The sequence below is a fragment of the Gossypium hirsutum genome, chromosome D01 (assembly GCF_007990345.1).
Source record: "Gossypium hirsutum isolate 1008001.06 chromosome D01, Gossypium_hirsutum_v2.1, whole genome shotgun sequence".
Classification (NCBI taxonomy): Eukaryota; Viridiplantae; Streptophyta; class Magnoliopsida; order Malvales; family Malvaceae; genus Gossypium; species Gossypium hirsutum.
The window spans coordinates 55,895,476-55,909,782 of NC_053437.1; the positions used below are offsets into that span (position 1 = coordinate 55,895,476).

At 36.5% G+C, this 14,307-nt stretch overlaps 1 long non-coding RNA gene across 2 annotated transcripts; it reads right to left on the bottom strand.

The window, feature by feature from the left end:
• Positions 1–8,938: 8,938 nt before the first annotated feature.
• LOC121213954 (uncharacterized) lies at positions 8,939–12,612 on the bottom strand. 2 transcript variants are annotated; one of them, XR_005909540.1, is made up of 4 exons: positions 12,489–12,612; positions 11,835–11,949; positions 11,265–11,388; positions 8,939–9,195 (listed from the first exon to the last, which is right to left on the bottom strand). It is a non-coding gene; the product is annotated as an uncharacterized lncRNA (long non-coding RNA). The 2 variants fall into 2 exon arrangements; XR_005909539.1 differs by having other exon boundaries at positions 11,265–11,949.
• Between the last annotated feature and the right edge of the window lie 1,695 nt (positions 12,613–14,307).

Consider the following 14,307-nt stretch of genomic DNA (forward strand, 5'->3'; position numbering starts at 1 on the left):
AGAAACATACAATTCTGCTAGTTTATCCAATGAAAAATCCGTACGCACGGGGATAAAGTGAGCCGACTTAGTCAGTCTATCAACAACAACCCAAATCGCATCCTTCTTACTTGTTGACAATGGCAGTCCGAACACAAAGTCCATTGTGACTCGATCCCATTTCCACTCGGGTATCATGATCGGCTGAAGTAATCCTGAAGGCACTTGATGTTCCGCTTTCACTTGTTGACATATTAAACATCTCGAAACAAAGTCGGAGATGTCTCGTTTCATACCATGCCACCAAAACCAACATTTCAAATCGTTGTACATTTTCGTACTCCCCGGGTGAATTGACATTTGGCTACAATGGGCTTCGTTCAAAATCATCGAAATGAGTTCCGAATTCCTTGGAACACACAAACGACTTCTGAACCTCAAACAATCATCGTCATCAATTTGAAACTCCGATTCCTTGTTCGGAGCACACTCAGCCCGTTTTGCAACCAATTCATCATCAACTTTCTAGGCTTCACGAATTTGATGAATCAATAATGGTTTGGCTTTTAATTCAGCTACTAACACATTGTCGGGTAGAACAGACAAGTGCACATTCATCGCTCGTAAAGCAAACAATGATTTCCGGCTTAAGGCGTCCGCAACCATATTAGCCTTTCCCGGGTGGTAATCAATGACAAGCTCGTAATCTTTCAACAACTCAAGCCAACGTCTTTGTCGCAGATTTAAGTCTCTTTGAGTCATCAAATTTTTAAGACTTTTGTGATCCGAAAATACATGGCACTTCTCACCAAATAAGTAATGTCGCCATATTTTTAAAGCAAATACGATGGCAGCTAGTTCAAGATCATGGGTCGGATAATTTTTCTCATGTGGCTTTAATTGTCTCGACGCATAGGCCACCACTCGACCTTCTTGCATCAATACGCAACCCAACCCAAGTAGGGATGCGTCACTATAAATGACAAACTCTTTGCCTGATTCGGGTTGCACTAAAATTGGAGTTTCAGTCAAATAAGTTTTTAGTTGATCAAAACTTTTCTGACATTTCTCCGTCCATTCGAACTTAACATCCTTTTGAAGTAGCTTCGTCATTGGTGTGGCTATCATTGAGAAACCTTTGACAAATCGTCGGTAATAACCGGCGAGCCCCAAAAAGCTCCGAACCTCAGTAATATTTCTTGGAGGCTTCCAATTAAGTATGGCTGAAATTTTGCTCGGGTCAACTTGAATACCTGATGCAGATACCACATGACCCAAGAAGCTAACCTCTCTTAACCAGAACTCACACTTACTGAACTTAGCATATAACTGCTTATCCCGCAAAATTTGCAACACCAGTCTCAGGTGCTCAGCATGTTCGGTCTCATCTCTTGAATAGACCAAGATGTCATCAATGAACACAACTATGAACCGATCCAAATATGGTCTGAAGATCCGATTCATCAAATCCATAAATACCACAGGGGCATTAGTGAGCCCAAACGGCATCACTAAGAACTCGTAGTGACCATATCTCGTCCTGAAGGCAGTTTTGGGTATGTCCGATTCTCGAATTCGCAACTGATAATAGCCCGATCTCAGATCTATTTTTGAGAACATTGAGGCTCCCTTCAGTTGGTCGAACAAATCATCGATACGCGGTAACGGATATTTGTTCTTTATCGTCACTTTATTCAGTTGACGATAGTCAATGCACAACCTCATGGTTCCGTCCTTCTTTTTCACGAACAATACTGGTGCACCCCAAGGTGAGAAACTTGGTCGAGCAAAACCTCTATCCGTCAATTCTTGCAACTGAGCTTTCAACTCTTTTAACTCGGTGGGTTCCATACGATACGGAGCTATCGAAATCGGTGTAGTCCCAGGTACAAGCTCAATACCAAACTCTACCTCCCGAACAGGTGGTAAAACCGGTAATCCTTCAGGAAAAACATCCGGGTATTCACAAACCACCAGCACAGATTCGGGTTTCTTGTCTAATTCTTTGTCATCCAGTACATACGCAAGGTATGCTTCGCACCCTTTTCTTACATATTTCTGGGCCAACATTGCTGATATTACAGCTGGCATCCCCTCCAAGTCCGTAGACTCAACTCGGATTACTTCGTTATTTGCGCACCTCAAATCAATAGTCTTGCTTTTGCAATTCACAACCGCATCATGCGCGGTCAACCAATCCAAACCAAGAATAACATCAAATTCATCAAACGGCAAAAGCATCAAGTCCACCGGAAAACAGGAACCTCGAATTTCTAGGGGACATTTCTTACACACTTTGTCGACAAGCACGTAACGACCCAAGGGATTTGACACCCGAATTACGAACTCAGTAGACTCAATAGGTAAAGTCTTACTGGATTCTAAGGTTTCACATATGTAAGAATGAGTAGAACCGGGGTCAATCAAAGCAATTACATTAGTATCAAAGAGAGTAAAAGTACCGGTAATAACATCAGGCGAAGAAGCATCCTCGCGGGCACGTATAGCATAAGCTCTAGCAGGCGCACGAGCCTCGGATCTGGTCATAGCATCTCTAGATCCTCTCTGGCCACCACTAGCATTGCCCGTATTTCTAGATGGTCTACCTCGAGCAGTGGTAGCACCCGGTTTCCCACTCTGATTTTCATTCTGTTCAAACAACCTCGGGCAATCTTTAATGAAGTGGTCAACTGATCCGCACTTGTAACAGGAGTGGTCAGGGAATCTACAACTCCCTGAATGCCATTTACCGCAATATCGACATTTCGTTCTGTCTCGACGTTCATTCCCAACACTGGCGACCGAAATGCCTCGTGTACCCACAGGGGGTCGATCACGATCTCGTCTAAAAAGGCCCGAAGTGCCTCTAAACTGGCCCGCATCATCTCGAAATTTCTTCGATGCCTGTTGAAGAGACTTTCCCGAGGATCTTTTACGAAACTCTCCAGTTCCCTCATCAACTTTTTGTTTTTCTTTTCTAAGCTCTTCGGCTTTACAAGCTCGCTCGACAAGTACTACGAACTCTCGTATTTCAAGAACGCCAACAAACATTTTTATATCTTCATTCAGCCCATCCTCGAAGCGTTTACACATAATAGCCTCGGACGAAACACATTCCCGAGCGTATTTGCTAAGTCTAACAAATTTTCGCTCGTAATCAGTAGCCGACATGGAACCTTGCTTAAGCTCAAGAAATTCCTTCCGTTTTTGATCAACAAATCTCTGACTGATATACTTTTTCCGAAACTCAGTTTGGAAAAACTCCCAAGTTACTTGCTCTCGGGGCACAACAGAAGTCAGAGTACTCCACCAATAGTAGGCAGAATCATGTAGCAAGGAGATAGTACACTTTAGGCATTCATCGGGTGTACAAGATAGCTCATCGAGTACCCGGATAGTGTTGTCCAACCAAAATTCAGCTTGCTCGGCATCGTCGCTATCCGTAGCTTTAAATTCAGTAGCCCCATGTTTTCAGATTCTGTCAACTGGGGGCTTATTTGACCTTATTTGGTCAGTTACCGGAGGTATTGTAGGTGCGGGGGTTGTATTAGTCGGGAAGGGAGGTTGTGGAACAGCCGTATTAGTTTGAATGTATTGGTTGAGCCAATCATTCATCACGCTATAGAAAGCTTGTCTAGCTTCCTCATTCGGGTTACTAGCATTAGGTTGAGAGTCCGCCGACGCTGTCCCTTGTGCGGGAGCAAGCGCTACACTCTCAAGATCATCAGCTACCTCTCGGTCGGGATCGGGATCCATTACTATAAATAAACACATTTACAATTGTCAGAAATCACCACACTATCAAGTAATCACATAAAATGGCATGTATAGCTAGACCCAACGCATTACAGTAGTCCTAGAATCGACTAAACCGTAGCTCTGATACCAATCAAATGTAACACCCTGAACCCGAGACCGACACCGGAGTCGAACACGAGGTGTTAACAGACTTTAAACCCCTTATAAAAAATATTTCCCAGACACTGCCAATCTGCGTACTAGTCGCTTTAAAAATCATATCTTGAGTTTCACAACTCGAAAATCAGTTTCGTTATTTTTCCCTGAAACTAGACTCATATGCCCATCTACATATTTTTTCTAGAATTTTTGGTCAGGCCAATTAGTACAGTTTATTAGTCAAAGTCTCCCATATTACAGGGATCGACTACCCTGACCTTTGCACATTACAACTTGGATATCTCCTTGTACAGGGCTCCAATACTGATGTCGTTTGTTTCTATAGAAACTAGACTCAGAGAGGAATCTATACATATATGGTATGACTCCTAATTATCTCTGGTTAATTTATAATAAATTTCCAAAGTCGGAACAGGAAATCCAGAAACCGTTCTGGCCCTATCTCACGAGAACCTGAATATCTCTTAACATACTGTCCGTATGATTGTTTCGTTACTTTCCTATGAAAGTAGATTCATCAAGGTTTGTTTACATAATTTATTCACTATTTAATTCCCTTCCTACTATTTTTAGTGATTTTCCAAATATACATCACTGCTGCTGTCAGCATCTGCCTTTAAGGTAGACTTTACCTATTTCATGGTTTCCATGATTCAACTAGCCCTTTTTGCATAAATAGCACAATTTATGATAGTGATTAACCATTCCCATGGCTAATCCTTGTTAAGCATATCCACACCGAATGATTATAACATTATACTCAAACACATATAAGCCATTTTCGCATGGCTATCCAAAATTATACAAGTCCAAAGGGGTCCACGACCCACAACAAACGGGTAGTCCTATACATGCCATTTCGAAGTCCAACCAAAATTGTACCAAAAAGGGGCTTTGATAGTGTGGGCGACTTTGACTTCAAGATCCTGAGTCCGATAGCTGGAGAACCAAATCTATAAAACAGAGGAGCAATGAAACGGAGTAAGCAATTTATGCTTAGTAAGTTTTGAGCAAGGAATTCCAGCACAACAAAGTATAGCATTCATATAGCTAAACGGATAATTTCATATGCACAAATTTTCGATATCATACTTGCTTCACATTTCTAACCCTTATGTACATACACAAAAGATCAACTTAGCCAAAGGCCGGTAGCTCGTTTATCAACTGAGCGAATACTTATTTGTAAGGGCTCAACTAAATTCAAGCACATACGAAACATACCTCAATGTTGGGATGTTTCTAGAGCATTAACTGAAATTTTTTTTACAGCAAGATCATTCATTCCCAAATCACGTACCTTCAGAATTTAACCGGATATAGCTCCTCGTTCAAATGCCTTCGGGACATAGCCCGGTTATAGTAATTAACACAAATGCCTTCGGGACTTAACCCGGATTTAGTAACTCGCACAAATGCCTTCGGGACTTAGCCCGGAATTAGTATCTCGCACAAATGCCTTCGGATCTTAATCCGGATTTAGTATCTCGCACAAATGCCTTCGGATCTTAGTCCGGATATGGTCACTTAGCACAAAGCCTTCGGGACTTAGCCCGGACATCATTCAAATAACCATGCACATTTAACAATAAATCATGACACATTCGTATTTCATTTTCGTTAGCAAAACTCAAACACAAGACACTTATCATTCTTGTGATTTCGGCTCAATAGCCACACACAAAGAGCATGATTTTGATTTGCTTAAAACATGATCTAATCAAATCTTAATTTAAGCTCTCTTACTCAAGAACTTACCTCGGGTGTTGTCGAACGATTCCGATAGCTATTCGACCACTTTTTCCTTCCCTTTATCGGATTTATTTCCCCTTTGCTCTTGAGCTTAATTAAACAAATAAATTGATTTAATCATTTGAGCATCGAAAAGAGGAACACAAGGTACTTAGCCCATATTTATACATTAGACATTAAAGTCACATATGTACGGAATCATGAATCAAACTCAACATTAGCCAATTTTCCCCCTTGGCCGAATATGCATGTCCATTTTGGGGCCGATTTCAACACTTAATACATTCTACAAGTATGGTCACTTGTATTGACTAAACACCCTTTTGTTTCAAGTTCAAAACTTGGCTAATACGCACATATATACACTAGTAAAGTATCCTCTCCCTTTCCATCAATTTAACATATGCATTGCTCATTAACATACAAAAGTTATATTCGGCCTTAGCACACAACTTGCTAGCCGATTCTTCCCCATCTAGCAACCAATGCACATATGTGCTCACTCAAAAATGCTAAAAAGGAGAGTCAAGAATCATCAATCCACCATCACATGCATCATTAACAAGCTTCATATTTAGCATGCAATGGCATTAACACAAAATCCACCTAGGCCGAATCTTAACTCATCTTCATGCCTCATCACCACAACATCAAACATCAGCCAAGAATGATGCATCCATGGCCGAGTGTCATTTCCATCACATAGCAAGATTTAGACCATGGGCTAGGTAGACTCAAGCTAACAACTAAAACATGCATGCATCTCATGGAACATCATCAAACATACCTTAGCCTAGCTACATGCATGGTCGAACCTCTTCAACCTTTCTTCTTCCTTCCTCCTTAAAACTTTTGGCCAAGGATGAACCAAAGGATGAACACTTTTTTTTTCTTTGTTTTTCTTTCTAGTTTCGGCAAAATGGGGGAGGGGAGAAACAACCACACACTTTTTTTGTTTTCATCATATTCCCTTTCATTATTTAATTTCCATGCTCATTATTTTATTTTTTTCCACCCATGATGCACCAACAAGACATGTCTATGACATGTCTTGCCCATCACACTTGGTCTACCATGCTTGTCATGGCCGGCCACTACTAATAGGGGGAATTTGACATGCAAGTCCCCCCTTTTTTCCACATGCACTAATAGGTCCTTACGCATTGACCTATCACATTTTAAAATTTTCTCACATAAGTCCTATTGACTAAATTCACATGCAATCGACTAATTCGAAGCTTGAAATTTTCACACATTCATAATTACATATTCTAGACAATAAATATCACATTCAAACATTTCGGTGACTCGGTTTAGCGGTCCCGAAACCACTTCCCGACTAGGGTCAATTTTGGGCTGTCACAGTTTCTAACATTTTCCACAAGGCAGATGAGGTCTTCTCCATTAATACCTCCTGCAATACCGTATTCGCGAGGCACAACTGGATTGCAGACAAAGCCTTTTCATCAAGCTTTTCCCATTCTGTTTTATTTAGATTCTCAGGTTTTTTTCCCGTAACAACCTTTTTAAAATCGAAGTGAACTAGAATTGTCATCATCCGAACTTACCATAGATTGAAATTTGTCTCACCATCGAACTTCTCAATTTTAAACATTGTTGCTGTCATATCTGAATGAGCTAATTTATAAAAATTAAACGAGCTTTGATACCACTTGTTAGAGATTGACCCGATTAAGCAAGGAACAAGTAAAAATAACAGAAGAAATTGAGAAATTGAACACACAAATTTAACGTGGAAAAACTCCTCCAAAGAGGATAAAAAACCATGGGCAAAGATAATTTTACTATAATGGCAAAAGAAATGAAGAGTACAAAAATATGGAGATAAAAACTAAACCCCGAAAACCCGAAAACAAAGAACTCTCAAAACGTAAACACAAAATTCTCTAAATGTGTTTTGAGTTCTAATATCTAATGGGTGTATTTTCTAAGGTTGTAAAAGAGTCTATTTATAGGCTAAATTCATATGTCAAATAATAATAAAATAATCTAAACTAATCAGTGTTTGATTGAAACAAATAAACAGAGTTTAATTAAAAGATTATTTCTCAAATTTAACTAAAATAGGAGTCATACTTAACAGTACCTAAAGGTAAAATTTTAATACAAAAGAGAATCACTTAATTTTATTTTCAACCATATAAAAGAGGTAAACAAAGGCAAGGGTAGAGGCAAGAGTGAGACATTTTCGTCCTCAACATATATGATATGGAACCTAATGAATTAGGGGAAAAGAATTGTTTCTATCCCCGGGATCTAGGCCATTATTTTCTTTAGTTATGAATAAGAGCAAGGGATTAAAAGCAAATAAAATAAGTTCTACCTCCATATTAGGCTTTAATTTGAAACTCTTTTCTCTTTGCAGCTAGCTTTGGTTACCTCCAAATAATGGGAAGGTATGAGATCCATTGTTAACCAAATCCTCTTCCTCAATATAGGTTAAACCTTTAACAATTACATCTGGTGTTTTTCCATCTGGAATAACTATTTTCTCAGGGTCACTGGCTACTGGAATTAGACAACCTATTTGATCAATTTACAATCAATTTTAATAGTATAAAAGCAGAGAGATCAGAGTTTAGGAAAAGAAGAGTTTGCATGACCTTACGATGTTCTGCTTTTGGAGTCAATCCATGCAAGTCCTTCGAGATGAATACCTTGCTCTCTTTGTTACCAATAGGTGCATAAAAGAGGAACAATATATCATCTCAAACCAATTATGAAACATGGTTACAATTTGCAGACCATAATTTTAGATTGCACAGGACATTTTCACCAAGAATGGATGTAACCAACGACTAAATCGAGAATTAGTGAAGCACATGGAAAGGAAACAAAGCAACTTCTGAATTGGTTTTTAGGAAATTCCCTAATATAGGAAAGGACCACACCAATCTTTTTCCAAGTATAACCAGATTAATTAATTAACAAATGCAAAGGACATCACTTCATCAAACCATGTCTTAACATAGATGTTGAAGTAACAGCATTCATTATATATATGTGCACTATAGGCTAATGCTGGAACATAATTCCGGTGATCTTTACAATGACCACTTGCTGGAAGGAAATTAGCTCAGGGAAGGAGCTTAACATCTTTCAGGTTTTAGGAACTAATACAAGACCACCAACCTGAGCCTAGTTCACTCACTGGACTCATTGGCAACTAGATCAGAATCCATTAAAATATTTGATCAAAGTACCAGAAAAGTATTAACTCCGTTCATTCTCCTAACTTGTGTGTATCCAAAAGGTAACAGGAAGCCGATTACTTAAATCCAAATGAAGATAAATGTACAAATATACCAAAGTGAACATAGGCCAAAAAGAAGAATGGAACCAGACTTGAAAGAAAGAAAACGAAGATTGGCAAAGAAAAAACATGAAATAGTAATCCAACAAGAATGACCAACAGCCATAGAATGCCTTCGACAAAAACCAATCGAATAAAGCCTTGCTTCCACATAATCTTGATGGGATTCTCTTGGGGCAACCTCCTAGAAGAAAGCAAACCACCTCCATCATCTGCATCAAGACAATCAGAATCTGCATATCTACATCTTATCAAGTGATTCCAATGATCAATATCCATAAACCAAAACATGTAACAATTACAAAAATTACCCTCCATTTTAAAGAATACAAAGATATACTAGGGTCTGTTTGATTGGCTGTAAAATGTTTTCCCTAAAATGATTTCTGGAAAATGTTTTACTTTTCTGTAAAATGACTTACTGGAAAATATTTTCTGGTGTTTGATTGAATCTGTATAAAATATTTTCTGCTGTTTGACAGATTTCCTGAAAATATTTTCCGGAAAAGTTGTTTTTTACATATATTAATATATATTAATAAATTTTTATATTTTAAATTGTTTTTACATATATTGCAATGATTATTTATAATAATACTCAATAATAAGCTACAATATTGATCGTTATAAATTGAAAAAATATTATCCACAATGAATACTAGTAAGAATATTGAATAATTATAAATTGCTTCGAAACCATAATGAGTACTAGAAATAATATTATCCAAATACATAATTAGTAGTACACTACATAGTAACAACATTGTCCAAGTGCATAATATTACAACACATAAAAGTATCAATATCTTCAACCCTGAGAAAATTTTTGAAGCCAAATTTTTCTATGCTTCTTACTTTTAACTAAAAACATTTTGGCCTCTGATTCATGACTCCCTAGATAACTAAAAACATTTTGAAGCCAAATTTTTCTATGCTACCCTCCTACTGTACAGAATATAGTGATTTTGAACATCAATTATTTGAACATCACAGCTTTGAAGATGCTTTGTGAGGGAATCTAGTGATTTTGAGTCACCTAAAACTCCTCAATAATATCACATAAATTTTCTGTAAGGTACTTTTCTCTTCTAGACTGTAAGATGCATTAGTAAGGACATTTTGTTCTCTGAAGTAAAGATTCTGGGAGTTGAATAATTCTGTTTCATTTTTTGGCAGGAGAAAATTCTGGGATAAGAATTGGTTTATACACCCCTATCATTCCATATTTAAAGGCATCACCCCCAGTGGGAATTCTGTTTATGGATCTTGCTAACATGTCATATTGTTCTTCTGGGTTGGCATAAATAATGGTTTTTGTCTTGGATTTTGTAGTTGGTTTGAGGTGGCATAAATAACAGCATTATTTGACCGATAAACAGAGCCATTGGGATCAACAGAAAAATGTGACAACTAGGTCTCTCAAACACTGGCAGCAACCTCTACATCCTTCAGAAGCATGCTAGGTTGGGTGCTTAAGTAGGCATTATTATAAAGAATTTTATCACTTTAGAGAGTGGGATTTGAGTAGTCATTTTTAGTTATTTTTTCCCCTTTAAATCACCATTTCACATGTCTTTTAAGTTGAAGTTGCAGAATATTTTCTGAGTACTCATTTGCTAGAATTTTAAAGTTTCTAATATAGTTCGCTCAGATGGTAGTCCTCATCGAAATAGGAGTGTTGGCTCTTATCAGATTAGGAGCTTTATAGAATCTATTATAAAACAATTTCTACTGCTCTCCACATAGTATGATCCAATCAATTCTAACAATGAAACTCACTCCTACATGAAACACTAATTACCTAACCGAACCTTTAGCAATCCCATTGTTGCTCCTTTTTTATTGATTTTCCAAAACAAGAAACCCATAAAGAAAAACCGAACCTCCAAAATGAAATTCAGAACACGAACAATCAGTTAGACCCAAAATACTAATCTTCTGGCCTTATTCGATCCAATCTGAATCACATCCATGCAAACCCAAAAGATAAAAAGAAAATCCTACCCAAAATCAATAATAATGCCAAGAAAAGCAATCATTTCTTTTTCTTTTTAATAACAAACTCAAAATGAATTAAACAAAGCCGAATAGAACCGAAGCATCATCAAAGACGTGAAATCAAACCCAGAAATCTAAAATAAGTTACCATAATCAAATGCAATAATGAATCAAATAAATCACTGATAAATCAAACATTTAGCAAAGAAGCTAAACCAGCTAAACAAACAAGTGATGCTAAACAGACAAATTATGAACGTCAACGAGTAAACAAAGAGTTTACCTTAAATACGAATTTGTTGGCGATTCGGGAATAAACAAACCCTTGATTTTCTGGAACTGGAACTGGGTGGAGGACCGGAGGTAGACCGGAGGTGGATTGATGGAGGACGGAGGTAGCTTGATGCCTTGATTTTGGATTTGGGAAAAAAAATGGAGGAGGGGAGATAGGGTTAGGGAAGACTGTCGGCAGTAAAACAAAACAAAACAATAATGTTGTGGATACAGTAAAATTAGCAACAATAGCAGAGGAGATGAGGCAGAGATGATGAGGAGCTATGGAAATGGTTTCAACGGTGAGAAGATGAGCTGTGGAAAATGTCTTACCGATTTCTAAGGGGTAAGACATTTTCCGGAAATATAGGGTTGATTTTCCCGTGTTTTGGAATTGATTTTCCAAAAGGAAATCATTTTCCTCCAATCAAACACCGGAAAATGGGGAAAACCATTTCCGGAAAATCATTTCCCCCTATCAAACAGACCCTAAGTACAACATAAACCAATGCCATAATCATAACCCAAATTTTTATTCCATCAACATATGTGAAGAAAAGATACTATGGATTTTGTTCACCTGTAGCATACGGGTGTTGATTATTACATTCTCCTCTACGGCTTAAGCGAAAAGAGAGGCCGTTGAAGCTCGGTATCCATTATTACCCTACCTTCACTTCATCACTAATCAATAACTTCAAAAAAATGTAGATTAAGATCAGACCAGGAAAGTATTAAATCCACCTAAAAAATTGAAACTTCAACAAAAAGTATCAGAAATTAGGATTCTTGGCAGAACATAAAGAAACAACAAGAAGAACGACTTTTGAGTGCAAAAAATCAAGTAACGAAAATATTAATACCTACCCATGTCAGAGAAATTCATAAGCATAAACATAAACATAAACATAGAAGACCTAAGAGCTTGCCGACTCTTGAGAAAACAAAGGACTCTAATAGGGTATTGTACTATTGGGAGCAAGCTCATCGTCTACACGCAAGTGAGGTACTATAGCAGGCAAAATTGAACTGGAGTACAGGAAAGGGAGCTAATACAAAAAATCTAGGCAATCGAAGTTGGAGAATGGTGAAACAGAAACAAGTCATGCAAAGGAAAAGGGTCGTGAAGATGCATATATTCCCTCCACAAAAAGAGGGGAATAGTGAAACTAAAGAAGTTGAACTTAAACATTTTTTCCTTCAGGGATCGAGTAAGGGAAGAACAGATGCTTACTAAAAGCTCATAATTGACAGAACAGAATACGGGTACTGTGATAGCTGCTGTTAAGCCCTTGCTTTCTGTGGAGCCTCTGATGGCGTTACACTTAATTTTATTGAAGGTAGACCGACGTTGAAATGCAGTTTCCATGGTTTAAGATTTAATGGATAATTGTGATGTGTTAATGACGAAAATGGGTATGTTCTGTTTTAATTTCTAGGTTAAATTGTAAGTACGGTCCCTCTAGTTGTAGATTTGTGCAAATTAAGAGCCAGTTTAGTATTGTTATTGCGAAGTTGAAATGTTTTTGAAAGGTTGCAGGAAAAATGCTTTTGAAAAGAACCTACTGTAAAAAAAAAAACGTGATTTAATGTTACTATTTTAAAAATATAATTTCCAATCTATAAATATATTTCAGATATATGAATAATGTGACTATTTTAATATTATTTTAAATATTACTACTTTATTTTTGGCTAAAATATAATTTCCAATCTATAAATATATTTCGGATATATGAATAATTTGATTAGAAGTTGTAAACTTATAATGCAACAAGTAAACATGAATATATATATACATACAGGGGCGAAGCCAGAATATTTTTAAAGGGGGTCGAATGAAATTTTAATTTTTTATAGTCTATATCTTTATAACTTTTAAAGGATTAAATCGAATTTTTATAATCTTAGGGAAGAGCCAAAGTAGAATTTTACCTTTATTAATTTAAAAATTTAAAAAAAAAATTAAGGGCTTAAATAATAATTTTACATTTTAGGGGGAGCCGGGCCCATGCTAGCCCCCTCTAGATTCACCCGTGTGTACATATACTTATTCAATAACACAATTTGATAGAGCTACTTTCGTTATGTTTGATCGAAGAGAATGGAATAGTCATTTTCCTTTCATTCATTATGCTTTTATAACACAATTGTTTAATTAAGTGAAATTTTATTCCGGTGTTAGTGAAGTTGTGAAATAAGCATTTAGCCCCCAACCATAAGGATGGTTATTTGACTCTCATAGAAAATAGCAAAAGTAAAAATCTTTCCAAAATATCCTTTCACAAATTGCTAAATTACAAGGTATTATTTTCACAAATTCTATAAACACAACCATCAAAAATTAGTATGGGCCACCATCCTTAAGATATACAAATGTACACTGAATTCTAAATTTTCTCTTGAATCTGGTTGAATGCTTAGATATTAGAGAAAGAGACAAAGAAACATGCTTAAATGTTAAAAAAGGGAGATCATGAGTAGCAAATATGAATACTTTTGGGCTTTCATGCTGGTTAGGTAAGAGAAAAGAGTAAGAAAGGAGCAATAGACGAAGTGAGGAAGAAACAAAAAGATGAATAAAAAAATTACTAGAAAATGAGAAAGAGAGAATTAAGAAAAAAAAATTGAAAAAGAGAGAAAAACTAAAAAGAAATGCCAAAAAAAAGGGAGAGCTCAAATATGAGAAAGAAATTAGATATTTTTAGAAAATATAATATGTTTTTATATTAAAGGAATATTATTTTATGTGTAATTATAAATAATTTTTAGGTATAATTATTAAAATAAAATATATTATATTTATTAAGATATTTTTATCAACTAAACAATGTAACCTTCTTATTTATCTATTTCATTCAATCAATTAAACTATATAATACTTATTACCCTCTATTCTATTATTATCTAATAATCATCATAATCACACTCTATTTCATTGCTACAACCAACAAGTTAAAGTAAATTTTTTTGTATTGGTAAAAAGGAGAGGATAAAAAGGATTATGCTTTTACATACCTGACATTACAACACCCAACAAGTTACAGTAACAA